This window comes from Paroedura picta, chromosome 9, assembly GCF_049243985.1.
Source record: "Paroedura picta isolate Pp20150507F chromosome 9, Ppicta_v3.0, whole genome shotgun sequence".
NCBI lineage: Eukaryota > Metazoa > Chordata > Lepidosauria > Squamata > Gekkonidae > Paroedura > Paroedura picta.
The window spans coordinates 68926645-68939120 of NC_135377.1; positions in this window are offsets into that span (position 1 = coordinate 68926645).

The following is a 12476-nucleotide window of genomic DNA, read 5'->3' on the forward strand; positions in this document are numbered from 1 at the left end:
AGTCACACTTCCCAGGCAGCAGAGACCCAAAATTGCTTACCTCATTCACCTCTCCTCCATTTTATCCTCACCATGTTAGGCTGAGGGGGTGTGCATGGGTCAAGATCACCCACCAAGCTTCCAAGTCATTTAGTTACTTTCCATGGTTCTGTCTGCAAATCATAAGAGCTCACATGAGTAAGCCACTCCTGTGAAGACGGGCAAAACTCTTTGGTTGGTTTACCAGGGATGACCATACTGTGCCTCTCCAGCTGGCCATAGACTACAATTTCCATGAGCAGGGCTCCTGGAAACTGTAGCCCATGGACATCTGGAGAGCCACACTTTGGCCATCCCTGATATACACATATGTAGTTATACCTGGGTGACTTCTGTGTGGAAGTTCAGGTCTCACATCATCTCAGTGGAGTCATTTCATGCATTCTTACGATGGGTCTCAAGCATAATCACTATTCAAATGACTTATGTACATGTGTGAACAAGACTTTGGAAGTGTAGACTCATGGAGGTGAACTTCCAGTTGGCTCCCAATTTTTTTCTGGGCCCAGTAAAGGTGCTGATTCTACCTCATGAGTTCTGAAACCCAGTTCGGCATAGTGGTTAAGTGTGGTAGCCTCTAATCTGGAGAATCAGATTTCTCTACTCCTCTTCCACATTCAGCCCACTGGATGACCTTGTGCCAGTTAGAACTCTCTCAGGCTCACCTCCCTCACAGGGTGTTTGTTGTGGGGAGAGGAAGGGTAAGCGATTGTAAGCTGCTTTGAGATTCCTTCATGTAATATAAAGCGGGATACAAAAAACCCAGCTCTGCTTATCTAAAGATGCCCTTATCTAATGGTTTTTAGAGTTGTTTTTAACACTTATATTTATAGTCTTTGAACTGTAACTTTGAACACTCCTTTTCCTGGAAATTCAGATTTCCAAAATAAAAAAGAGGTCTCCTGTTCTCTCTGGGACATGGCATTTCTGACAATACTTTTACATGCTCTCTTTAGCACTAGTTGTTTAGTGGGGGCTGCTTCATTCAGGTTCGTTTTATTTGGGCAGTTATAAAAATAAAAATAATTTGAAGTAAAGAGATAGAAAAACGCAACAACAGCCCACCAAGAACTTCTCACAAGACACATGGCTTATTATCAGTGATAACATTTTGTGTTAATTGGCCTCATTAAAAGAGAAATGAGACCAAATTAAAAAATATTCTTGTAAGAAGCTTTTTGTCTCCTTCAGAGGCAATATAAGTGATGTCTACTGGTTTTAAAAGCAGAGGATTAGTATTATAAATAGAAAACTGAGCACTTTTGTCTCTTTACTACCCCAAAGCACACCATAGACTCCAGTTTTTCTGTACTCCTATCCAAACTTTGGTATTATCTACACTTTGCATGCAGTATCTTAAGAGTCCACCTTATTTTTGGAAGCAGTTCATGGCCTGTGATAAGCAGAAAGACTTTTCCTTGGCCAAAGTGCCAAATTTTAGCTATAGGTTTTGTAAAGTTGTTGGAAGAGACATTCATGTGTCAGCATAATAGCTGTTTTCATTTTGTTTATTCCAAATGCAGCATTTTCATCACTTATCCCAGAAGGGTTATTGTATCGTACAATACACAGCTGTTTTGTTGCTTTGGCTACAGAATTAAACAAGTCCAGTAGTACCTTAAGTTTTTAGAAATATTTTTATATGCTAGAACTTCCTTTCTCATCAATAATCATATCCATTGCTGTAAAAATAAACAGGGATCTTATGGCAACTTAAATGCTAGCCAAATTTTATTTCTGTGTACGTTTTCAGTAGTCTGCAAGTAAACTTTTTCAGAGTCTATGAAATGAATCCTTGCTTTGCATTAGTTTTATGTAGGATGTTCAGAATAACACAGCCAGGAGAACATGAAATGTAAGAAGTACAGAACGAGATGTAACTATGTAAATTTCAAAACACATCAGGAAGAAATTCAGTGACAGTTCGCTAGGTTGACTAAACTGTTTAACACCTGCAAATGTTTGTTAAAATAGGAGCAGGTAAAGTGAAATTAGAATTCTATGTCTTGTTTTTTATTCAGTGGAGGAGGTAGCATGAAATCTTTTAATAAATCCCTATCAGCTCTGGAATTTTCCTTTGAAGTTATTTTATTAAAGAACATTGACTCAGAAATCAAAAGCAAAGCATCCCAATAACAACAATTTCTCACACGCACCTTAGTTTCTGAATAGTTTTGCCTTGTCACGTTTTTTTATGTGGCATATTTATACACATATTATGTAGCTGTAATTTCAGTTTAAAAAAATCCCAAACTATTAATTTGTTGGGAAGTATTTTAAAGTCCCAGAACAATTTTTAAACTGGGTTCTGAGAGAAAACTGACAAGATCTGGGGATAGATTCAAATGGGTAGCTGTGTTGGTCTGAAGTAGCACAATCATTGTCCAGTGGCACCTTTAAGACCAACAAAGATTTATTCAAGGTGAGTGAATAAATGCACTCTTCCTCAGACTAAGAACTCCCTCACGGGGCCATTCTTAGTCTGAGGAAGAGTGCTTGCACATGAAAGCTCACGCCTTGAATAAATCTTTGTTGGTCTTAAAGGTGCCACTGGACTCTGATTTTAAGATCTGGGGAGTCTCTGGTTTGAGAAGTTTTTGCATCAATGATGGAAATGGTTTAGGCCTTCAGAGTGGAACCCTAATCAGAGTCATGCTCTTCTAGACTCATTGGATTTAATGGATTTAGAAAGGCATAATTCTGTTCAGGGTTAAACTGTCAGAGTGGAGATAGCGAAGAATTTGGCAACAAGTGTATAGAAACAAATGGCAGTTGTTTCATGAGACCAAAGACTCATAGGGAAAAAAACTACACATAAAAAGGGCATTTGGAGAGAGTGGACAGATGTTTATATGTTAAGGCCAAGTTTCAAGACAAAGGTGGAGGCATTGTAATATTTGATACTAAAGATAACATTGCTATAGTGAGCATGGTTGGTTCCAGTCTGGAAATACAAGGATTTGTTGAGGCTGTTTTAATGGGAAAGTTTATTGTTCTCGTCTTTTTTTCGAGCAAGATTTGAGGTGACTTTCCCACCCCTCACTTTAAACGCAACAACATCAGCCATAAACATGTTCAAAGCACTCTTTAGGAATCCCGCAGCTACTGAATCTTACAGAAAGAGAGGTACTAATTACTCCTTTTTCTCCTTAGTAGTCATGAATGTGGTTGTTAAGATTTAAATGTACTTGACTATCATAATCATAAAATTACATAATTGCACTCAAGAAAAAAAATGAGCAGACTTTGCCGCCAAAGAAAAGTACTCATAGCCTCCACTCTCTCTCCTTCCCCAAAATGGACTGATCATTTAGATCAGGGGTAGTCAAACTGCGGCCCTCCAGATGTCCATGGACTACAATTCCCAGGAGCCCCCTGCCAGCATTCGCTGGCAGGGGGCTCCTGGGAATTGTAGTCCATGGACATCTGGAGGGCCGCAGTTTGACTACCCCTGATTTAGATATCTCAGGGCATCGGGAACAAACTGCAAGCAACTGATCAAGTACCAAAGAGAAACAAGTCCAGTGACAACTTTAAGACCAACCAAGTTTTATTCAAGGTACTAGCAACAAAGCCTGTTGTATCTGAAAATACAATGGGCGCTAGGCCCTCCCCCTCCCCCGGGCAGGTGGGGGAAGTGCTGGCGGTGACCCCACTCCCCCCCCCGCCGCCACCCTCAAGAGGCCTGCAGAGGATTCAAGAACTTTTGGGGGCAGGGGGCAAGCATGAGCAGGGACTCCACCCCCCCCCCGCTGCTCCCCAAAGGACCGCCAAGGACTGCAGAGGCCTCAGCGGGCCTTTTGGGGTTGGGGGGGAAGCACTGGTGGGGACTCCATTCCTAACCCCACTGCCCAGGGCCACCCTGGCAAGGCCACAGCCAAAGCTGCTCTGGGTGGCAGCAATATTGGCGGAGGATCCCTCCCCACACCCCGACTCCTCCCAGGCCCTCTGCCCTCCCTCCCAGCCCCTGCTGCCTGCCTAACACACCAGGGGCTGGCATTTCTTCCATATGGAAGAAGTTGAAGGGGGATGCGGCTGGGGGCGGTACATCCTTCCTGATTGGCTGTTTATTGGACTGCTGGCCAGTCAGGGTTGGGACAGCTGAGCTGATTGGTGGTTAGACGATGAGTCCCATCTCCTCCCAGCACCCTCTTACCATTTTATTTATATGTTTAGATTTATTTATATGTTCAGATTCAGACGAGCTCATGTCTGCACATACTTCTTCAGATAACAATGTCATGGAATGGAAGCAATCCAGTCATACTTATAGACAAAGTCTGGCAGTAAATTAACATGCAGCATAAATAGAGACAACTAGGAAAAAACAGCAATTTGGATTTGGTTGTATTCGCTTGAGATTGAATTGCATGAGAAATACCTGCCGTTCAGTGGGAAAAGGTAAAGGTAAAGGTATCCCCTGTGCAAGCACCGGGTCATGTCTGACCCTTGGGGTGATGCCCTCCAGCATTTTCATGGCAGACTCAATACGGGGTGGTTTGCCAGTGCCTTCCCCAGTCATTACCGTTCACCCCCCAGCAAGCTGGGTACTCATTTGACTGACCTCGGAAGGATGGAAGGCTGAGTCGACCTTGAGCCGGCTGCTGGGATTGAACTCCCAACCTCATGGGCAGAGCTTTCAGACAACATTTCTGCCGCTTACCACTCTGCGCCACAAAGAGGCTCTTCAGTGGGAAAGTAAAGAGCAAATATATAATCAATTGCTGACATCTTGTTCTCTCCATATAGAGCCCAAAATCAATTTTCTCTCAGGCTTTTTAGTGAGCCTAAACTCTTTCGGACTCTGAGAAATTGCTCTTCTCTCAGCTGTTAATCTATTAGTGTCTTGCAGAGTGTCACTCTGCATTAGCGGCCAAGAAAATATGAAGAAGAGTTGGTTCTTAAATGCTGTTTTTCTGTACCAGAAAGAATCTCATATCGGCTTACAATCCCCTTCCCTTTCCTCTCCCCACAAAAGACACCCTGATCTAGGTGAGGCTGAAGAAGAAGAAGAAAATATGAAGAAGAAGAGTTGGTTCTTATATGCAGCTTTTCTCTACCCAAAGGAGTCTCAAAGCGGCTTACAGTCGCTTTCCCTTTCCTCTCCCCACAACAGACACCCTGTGAGGTGGGTGAGGCTGAAAGAGCCCTGATATCATTGCTCGGTCAGAACAGTTTTATCAGTGCCCAGGCTGCATGTAGAGGAGCGCAGAATCAAACCCAGCTCACCAGATTAGAAGTCCACATTCGTACCCACTACACCAAATTGGCTCACCAAACTGAGAGGGTCCTGATATTACTGCTTGGTCAAAACAGCTTTATCAGTGGTGTGGTGAGCCCAAGGTCACTCAGCTGGCTGCATGTGGAGGAGGAGCAGGGAATCAAACCCGACTCGCCATATTAGAAGTCGGTGCTCCCACCACTGCACCAAGCTGGCTCTCTCTACACCAGCCTGGCTCTCTGTGGACCAGAGCTGCCTCTAAAGAGGGCAGGAAGGGGGGGGGGGTGTCAGCTCAGTTGGTTTCAGAATTACCTCAGCCCACATTCATATACATTTTTAATAGGTCTAGCAGAGACAATAGGAGGATCCATCCTCTCCCTCCCCCCTTTCAAGCAAGGAACAGAGATTTGGAGGTATTAAATACTAGAGAGATTTCAGGAATATCTCCAGGAAAAGCTTTGTTAATCCAGTCTGACCTGGTCGGTGGGGGAGGATTAGAGAATTGATAAAACTCAGAGAAGCAAGGGGGAAGCTCTCTTTTTGTGCTGAGCCCATCAAAGCGGGCAGAACTCTTAATCGACATCTGGGGGAGGTAGCAGTTAACCATGTGCTGACCTGAAGAGCTGAAAGAAGTGGCAAGGTACTGTAAACACTGTAGAGATCTATAGCTTCCTAAGCTAAGGAGCCTGTTCTATATTTTAACATCTGCAGCTAGGGCATGTATAGAGAGAGAGGCAGAGGAATTGCATTTTACCCATTTCTTTTGAATCCCTTGCTCTGTATGGTGCTGTGCTAAAAATAAGCCTGTGAACATTTTCTCTAATAAATACTTTATAACTTTTGATGCTGGTAGTGGTTATCTATACCACATAGGCCTCGACTGTCTTGGACATGCTATTTTAAAAGGGGTGCTAGGGGAAAGGCAATTTGTTGGCAAAAGGCTGTTCCTCCAGAGGTGCACAAGGCAGTAAACAGGCCCAGTGGTGACTAAGGCTTCAGTAGTTGGGAGTCCTGAGCCTCCCAGCAGACAGTTTCATACAAAGGTCAGGTGGTTTCCCAAGAGAAAAAGAAATGTCTCTCCAGGCATTAGGAACAAGGTCTGCGGGCCAGAGCAGGCTGTTCCGCCACACACTTGGCAAAGAATATGACACTTCATTGTACCTTTAAAACCAGTGCAGATAATATCAGCTGTGTGCCTGACAGACAAGGTTCATTGATAGTCATTGGAGTGCCCAATAGCACCATCTAGTGGCATGAATGGACTGCAAACCTGTATATTTTGCGCGCCATAATATATTCATGCAAAGCAATTGACCTTGTAGCTGTGATATGCTAACGATAAAGAGAGAGATGTGTGGGGCACTTCACTTATAATGGTAGAGCAACAATGATTTTTGCCCATTATTGGAAAAATCTAGTAGAGGATGACTGTTTGATTTACTTGAGCATCAAAAGTTATCTCCTGGATATCACTGCTCGGTCAGAACAGTTTTATCAGTGCTGTGGCGAGCCCAAGGTCACCCAGCTGGTTGCATGTGGGGGAGCGCAGAATAGAACCCAGCATGCCAGATTAGAAGTCCGCACTCCTAACCACTACACCAAACTGGCTCTCAGAATAATATAGTGGCATACAGAAGGACCTCAGTATAGTATAGTGGCATACAGCCACCCTCCAAAGTAGCCATTTTCTTCAAGGGGAACTGATCTTGATAATCTGGAGAACAATTTTAATAGCAGGACATCCTCCAGTGCCACCTGGGGCTTGGCTACCCAACAGCAACTAGAAGGAAGTGAATGGGAAGAAGAGCTGGAATTGGGAAGAGAAGGGGGAGCAGAGCCTACAAGATGGAGGGAGTGCCAGTGTCGGATGGGGAACAGCTTTCAAGATGAGAATAGGAGGGGAGGAAATGTATCCGGGACTAGGGGCATGAAGAGAGGGAGAGAAGGAGGAGCCGAAGGAATGTTCGGGAAACGGGAGCCAGCACAGAGGGGAGCAGCAAGGGTGAAATAATGGAGGTCTCCGTCTTAACGTTAAATAAGTTTCAGATCACATTTCACTGGTGGCCCCATTTACATGAAACCTGAAGTGATGTTTGCAATCCATATAGAAAAATGATTTTGGTCTCTTAGGGATGAGAATTCCGATAGCAGTCGAAGCTATAATTCGTTTGCTTTTCTTGCGTGGTGCACACAGTACTAATAAGTTCTGCTTTCATCTTTTGTTTGCCAGATTAAGGTGTCAAAAATCTCCATAATAAAATGAACCTTTGCTCCAGGCAGGCCAGTAATTGTTGCTATATTGGTCCAGTTTTCTAAAGGGAAATGGCTGTTCTCAGCACTACGGCGCTGCTCAAACGCCTCCTTGTTTTCATAGTGGCTTTGACAAATATTTCCCTTGTGTTTCTTTCACAGCATTTTATAGTCAGGCATAGAACACAGATTCCTGTGAACTGAGCCCAAGGCAAGTTCTTAATCCAGTACTTTTTTTAGCCCTGGATTGGCCCGGTTACAGCCGCTGTGATTGAAGAAAAAGGATTTCTGACCACATTAGAAATCGTGACTATTGCTGTGACTGCAACAAGAAGCAGCAAATGATGTTCCACAAGGAACATCTAATTGCAACTAGCTGTAAACACTGGAAAACCATGTTTTAATACCCAGAGAAGGCTTTTGTTAAGGGGGGGGGGCAACTTGCCCAAAACGTACCTACAGCTTTTCTAAAGGGTATCTAAATGTATTTTTACAACAGAAGGCCCCTCTCACCAAAGGATGTTTGGTCCCAACTAATATTATGGGGGTGAAGATCAGCATGGGTTATTGGATTTTGATCTTATTCCATGTGATTATTTTAATGGCCTTGAGAAAATGTGTGGATTCAGCTAAAGCAGTCCAGAAATTGGTTTATTGATTAGGATATTGACTTTGTCAACTGAACTAAGATAAGCAGCTGCTGAGAGGCCAAGATCAGATTGTCAGATCTGAGTTCAGATGCCTTTCCAGCCTCCATATTTGGAACGTGTATACATGTTCATATCTATGGGTGCAAATCTCCAGGTACCACTACCAATGTAATGGATGTTGAGAGGACAATGCAGAGATTTCATATTCTTCCCAGGAGGACTACGCAAAGACTTTCTATTAGCCAAGGAATCAGGAACAACTGCTGGAAAAATCCAATGATTCACAAGTGGGAAGAGATGCCTCCTGGAATGGGTCCGATTTGGCAGCCCAAAGCTCATGGCCCAATTAATAGATCATCTAGCTAGTCATGTGGGACTAAACAACTGGCCTCAGAACACAGAGTGAACAATCCAGTGACTAGAAAGTTGCTGTACTGTAAATCACTGCTTTTGTGGAGTTAATCCCATCAGAAGGATGCCAGTGCATAGGTGGTCTCCTGTTTGGCACTTGGCAAGCCAAGCCTGCAACCTACCAGTTTGAAAATTAACCTTGCTTCATTCTCTTTGAGTGCTGATCCTGTTGTCCTGTGAAATGACCTTGGCCAGCCATTCTAGCTTGTAAGAAAACATTGTGGAATAGGCAAAGAATGACAAGAGTAAGAAAGAATGGGGAAATAACTTTGAAATTGCTGATGAGTAGGGTGTATTTGATGGACTGAAGTCATAAGCAGCAGGCCGGGTAAACCAGATTTTTGCTGGATTCATAAGTCAATTCCTGAGATGAGAGATCATAGAGTGCAACCCAAGGTTTGACAATGGCTTATTGTGCACATTTTTCTCTCATGCTGTCACCGTGTGTGTCCACCAGGTATTCTTTTTTGTTCTGCATAGATTTATCTCCCTTCAGTGCTCAGATCACTTTCTGCTAGCTGTTTCCCAGTCTACACCAAAAGACCAGTCTACACCAGTTTCCTCTCTGAGTAATCAGAGCCTTTGTCCCATGTGAGACTGCCCACTTCCTGTTGAACTGGAAGAGAAGTCAAAGTCTTTATTCTTACTCTCGTGGTCTCTTCTCATGAAGTCTGTCTGTGTGATCTCCATTTTTAGCAGCATGTAGAACTGCTGGTTAGCTCTGTGACTTTCTACATTTTTGAGGCCCTGATCTGGCAAGAGGTAATATTGGAGCATGATATATTGATGTATACATGAGCAAGTAAAGTTTATTTTACTTTTAAGCCTATTAATGTTCCAGTGTCTCGTTGAAACTGGACCTACAGGATTTAAGGTAAAGCTTATACTGCACTCTCTCAATGTGTGTTGAGAGTGGAACCTGTGCAGTGGGGTAAACGTGGTTGTATTTGGGGGGTTTTATCCAAATGTTGTAATCCGCCTCGAGCCTTCGGGGGGAGGCTGGCAATAAATAACAACAACAACAACAATAATAAAAGGGCAATTGTCTTTTTATATTTTTGTTCTTTCAACCGCATGGTAGCTCAGAGGGAATAACAACAATGGTAACAGAGGGGGGGGGTTGACCCATCAAGCTCTGCCCCCCCCCCCGGGAAAGAGACTGCTAAGGTTTAAAAATCCACTGAGCACGGTCTGAAATCCTGACCAGCAGGAGGTAGAGGGAGAAACTGGTTGTTATTTTCTTTCTGAACAACTATACTTGCACAAATCTGACCATAATTGAACTGAATAAAACCATGCAGGTTTGGTTCAGATGTCAAACAAACCCAAATATTCAGATATAACATTAAATAAATGGTTTCATTCAATTACCTATAGTTGGTTGATCACTTTAAAGTGGTTCACAGGACTGACTGCGCAGAGTTAGCTATACCAGGGGTAGTCAAACTGCGGCCTTCCAAATGTCCATGGACTACAGTTCCCATGAGCATTCGCTGGCAGGGGCTCATGGAATTGCAATCCACAGACATCTGGAGGGCCGCAGTTTGACTGCCCCTGATCTATTCTATAACAGGCTTTCTCAACATTTATTTGGTAGTATGACCATATATGGCCATGTTGATAAACCCCCCCCCCCAGTGACCAATGATGGGCCTGGAGGGGTTGGGGCAGGCCCCAGATACTTCTCAACCATATTCGGCACAATCGCACCATGTCTGAGGTTTCTTGAAGCCTGACGAATGTTTCAGAGGTTTCTCAATGGTAAAGAAGTTGAGAAAGGCTGCTAGAAACCAAGATCTGAAACTGGGATACGAAGTTTGTGTGATTGATGGAAACAGACCTACTGGCTTCTTCTTCCTCTGTGCCTCTTTCCATAGTATGGAGATGGGTGGTGAGAATGGCACAAAATCAAAATCTCTCCCCTTATTCACCACCACTCTAGCCATATCCCTGTCTGTACTCTTGGTTGCTACTCTCCCCGTCCCCCTCCAATTTACAGAAATTCTGGTATGGTCTTTTTCACATGTATAGGGGGAAACAGCAGCCTAACTATGTACCCCTGCAACAATTATTAGTGTAAGCCCCTTGTTTAGACTTGGTGCTTGATGAGTCCCTTAAATTTTGGTTGTGAGAGTATTTTGGGTATGTGATGTTTGGGTGAGAGGGAAAAACCACTGTCAAACCTTTCTTGGAAGGAATGTGTGTGTTATACATACACAGCAATCTACTCTGATAAGGAGCAAAGGGCATGTTTGGTTAGAATAACGTTACCAATTGTGGGGTTAAAGTGGGGTCTGTTGGACTCTTGGTTGCTTTGGCAAGATTGTGTGTGTAGGTGTGAGAGGCCTGTTCTACCAACTGTGGGGACCCACACAGCCTCTGGGTTTAGGAAACCAGGTTTGTTTTATAGTGTAAGCCAGGGGTAGTCAAACTGCGGCCCTCCAGATGTCCATGGACTACAATTCCCAGGAGCCCCTGCCAGCGAATGCTGGCGGGGGCTCCTGGGAACTGCAGTCCATGGACATCTGGAGGGCCGCAGTTTGACTACCCCTGGTGTAAGCCTTTCTACAGTTAACAGATGTCCTTAAGGCACAAAGTGTGAAGCCTTTCAGTTCACTGCCGTGAGGTAAGTCTTGTGGTGAGCAGGTAGAACACTGAGATCGCCGAGGCAGGAGTTGCATATAAATAACAAAGAAGATTTATCTACACAGGTTGGTTTCAAAGAACAGATCAGCAGCACACTTCTCTGTACAGTCAGAGGAGAAACCAGACTGGGGCACATAAATTTAAACTGTTTATGGCTTCAGATTGTGGTTTGAATTCTCTTTAAAGCTTTTGGGTAAAAACAGGGTTTCACTGAGTGGCCACTAGGTGGTAGTGATGGTGGTGGTGGTGATTTGTTGTTTGTTTATTTGTTTGTTTGTTTATTTTGCACCGCTCCCAAGACTGGCTCGTAGTGAGTTACAAAGTTAACTCAGTTACAAAGTTACGAAGTTACAAAGATAAAACCCCATTAAAACGGGACAAAAACCACAGAACAACTGGCATAAACATAGCGGAATTCCCCAGTAAACCAACCCACAACCACCTCTAGTGACGGTGGAAACAGGAGCCAAGATGGTAAGGGCCTAACTGATGCCTAAGACTGGGTGGGGGGGGGACCCAAAACTGGTCTTCCTCAATGCCCTGACCTCAACCCTAAACCTGGTGGGAGACCTAGTTGGATCTTCTCACCCATACCCTCTTGCCCTTTTCCAAGATCTGTTAATAGGGCCTTGGTAGAGAACAGCGATGGATGGATGGATGGATGGATGGATGGATGGATGGATGGATGGATGGATGGATGGATGGATAGCAATTTGATGTGCCAACAATTAAGGAACTGCCATAAAGATTATTTCACCAGGAAGGAGACATTAAGGTAAGACAATACAGGTCTTTTATAAAATTAGCCACTGGCCAGGTGTTGTCATATTCTTCTCTCTCTGTTGTGGCAAGATGGGGAAATACAACCCAGGCATTTTATACAGATTAATTGCCTCACTCCCGTGACAGCCATGAAACCTCTTGAGTAAGACAGGCTTCACACAGAGCCAGTGTTTGGCTTATTTCTGTCATGCAAAGCTTTCCCGGTAGGCTTCTCTTGGCCTGACCAGTCTTGCTTACAGTGAACTAGAAATAAAATGGAGCTGCTTTCCTTTTTGCAGCTGCTTTCCTCTTTGCACAGCAACGCACATACCTGGGTATATAATTTCAAATCGTCTGCTGTTTTGCTGAGCCAGAACTGAGTTGCCTCTGCACTTTCTTTGAGGCAGATCTGAACCCCTCCTCTGCTGTACTTCCCTTCAATATTCTGTTTCCCTTCTGAAAGGTAATTGCATGCTGGGGCAGGACAGCCTCCAGTC